At 31.8% G+C, this 2632-nt stretch overlaps 1 pseudogene; it reads right to left on the bottom strand.

Annotated features, from left to right (window-relative positions):
* Positions 1 to 1129: 1129 nt before the first annotated feature.
* LOC145065614 (uncharacterized) lies at positions 1130 to 2149 on the bottom strand (annotated as a pseudogene).
* Between the last annotated feature and the right edge of the window lie 483 nt (positions 2150 to 2632).

The raw sequence follows: 2632 nt of genomic DNA, 5'->3' as shown, positions 1-2632 counted from the left end.
TAAATTAGTATTTGAATAGTATAAACCAAATATATGTGCAGCCCAACTGGTTAAGGCTTTGGCCATTTAATAGGTGAAAGTCTAAGGTTCGATCGCCCCCCCCCCCCCCCCCCCCATCATTCAGCCACATAATTTTTAAAACAATTTTCAAAAATGGTCCCTATGGTTTACCATATATCACAAATTTAGTCCCTTTATACCTGAAAAGACTAAAATGCCCTTACCCTAATGGCTGAATACTAACGGAGTTAGTAAAAAGGGCCATATGTGCAAGTTTTGCAAACCACAAGGACCATTTGCATCAAAAAAAATTAGTAAGGACTGACTTTGTGACTTTTGGTAAACCACATGTACCATTTTTGTAATTATATATATATATATATATATATATATATATATATATATATATATATATATATATATATATATATATATAAGCATCATGCTTTAGAATTTAAAGGAAAGTGGTTCAGAAAGAAGTCATGGGGGTTTATTTTGGATTTATTAGGAATTTTTGTACAAATTTGAGAAAATTTTAAAGCTCCACATCAACATTAAGCCATCAAAATGCAAATGTGAATCCTATCCTGACGGGTCAGGTTTTTGGATTAGGTTGTGGGTTGTGGATGCATCATTGGATATCTACCTTAGGGTGTGTTTAGTTCGTTGGAATGGAATGACAAAGGAATGGAGTTAACAAAGTAATGGAATGGATGAGGTAATGGAATGGTTCATTACCATTCCATTGTCACGTTTGGTTGCTTGATGGAATAGAATAATTCATTCATCCATGTTGTTTGGTATTTACACAGAAGAGAAAGTAATGGAATAAAAATAATTTACAATGACAAAAATACACGTACAACACAAAATTCATAGAATTCAATAAATTCAACATTATCTATTTGGAAATTATAGTTTCTATTGTAATACATAGAAATTAATTGAACTAATAACAAAACTATCATAAAACGTAAATGGTTTATATAAATAAGAACTTTTATTTATAATAAAAGACTATATCTCATGAAAACATATCAAAGTCTAACCAACACTAACAAACTAAAATTATCTTAATTTTCAAAATTTAACAAACTACAATATCATAAAGAAGACCATATAAATAACGTCAAACATCATCTTCAAGCAAGTCCCTTACCCATTAAAAAATTTCTTCGTCCTCAATCGTAAAGAATATTAACATCAACTCATCATTCTTTCAAAGCATACGAACATCCTTGTTACAATCACAGTCAATTAAACCAACAACTTTTTTCGTCTAAGAATAATGTTTTTACGTAGGTATTCTCTATCTCTCTCGATTCCAAAACTGCATTGAAGCTACTTGTTGCATTATCAATCTTTGAACCAATTATATATGTAGAATCTTTCAAGCTAGTCATCAAAGGATCCCAACTATTTCTTCTTTTTCTCTTTCGTATTGTACTCAAATATACTTTAGAATGAGCATATGCAGGACTATTCATGGGAGCATCAACATCTATATCCTTTAACTCGTCTCCAATTCCTTTCATGCAATCGTCAGGCTCCCGTTGTTCGTTATTTATCTCAGATATAACATATGTTGCTGTTTGAGCATCTCTTCCATTAGCACGATCCTTTCCAAATACTAAACATAGGTCCCAGTAATGAGGAAACTTGTTGCCTCTCTATTTTGTTGCATTCTTCTGTACCTAAAAAATCCAAAAATATATAAATAATACATAATTCTAAAAATGCTTACAAAAAATAGTTTCAGATCATTCAACTAAAAACATTACTTGAGCATATGCTTGCCAAACAGAATGAGGAGTTTCAAGCATCTTATTTTCATAATCCCATCCAAAACCATTTTTGTTGTTCCATGATTCCATGACATCATATCATGCACAATAGACCAATCGCTCTTCAAAGTTTTTATACGTGATTCGATATGTGGTTTTGCTTTTATTCTCGAGTTGGGAAGTGAGACTGCAAGTCGGATTTCCACCGCCCCAAATAACCCAGGCTTAAAACCATTGTCAGATTTAAAGTGAGAACCTGAATTGCGTATCTCAACCATAGCTTCAACAAGTTTCTCATCTTCTATCTCATTCCACTTCCTTTTATTTTTTCCTGGACCCCTATCACCATGAATTTTTGACTCCATACCTTGACAATTAAAAAAATGATACATAAATAACTATAGAAACATTTACTAAATATATAACAATTCAGTAGTAAACACAACATAACTGTAGACATAATATTACTAAAATTCCATAAAAATGTATTACAATGTACTTAATGTAACAATAAGAAATTTGTTATGCCTAGATCTCTAAGATCTTCATCGTCCTTATCATTGTTTGTGTCAATAATGTCATCATCTTCAAGTGGATCATATGGCAATTCCTTTCTTATAAAGTTATGTAGAAGGCAAAAAGCAAGGATAATTTTATTTTGTGTCCGAATGGGATAAAATGACGGACATCTGAGTATAGCCCATCTTTTTTTAATACCCAAAGCAACATTCTATGACATTCCTTGCCATTGAGTGCTTTATGTTAAAATATTCCCCAGCCTTTTCTGGTTGATGGTCATTCAACCAAGTATTAAAATGATATCTTTGACCTTTGAATGGTGCGAGGAA

The sequence above is a fragment of the Lactuca serriola genome, chromosome 8 (assembly GCF_051521515.1).
Source record: "Lactuca serriola cultivar US96UC23 chromosome 8, Lser_US96UC23_V15, whole genome shotgun sequence".
NCBI lineage: Eukaryota > Viridiplantae > Streptophyta > Magnoliopsida > Asterales > Asteraceae > Lactuca > Lactuca serriola.
Note: the sequence above shows the minus strand (reverse complement) of the source record. Positions and strands in the feature narration are given on the sequence as shown.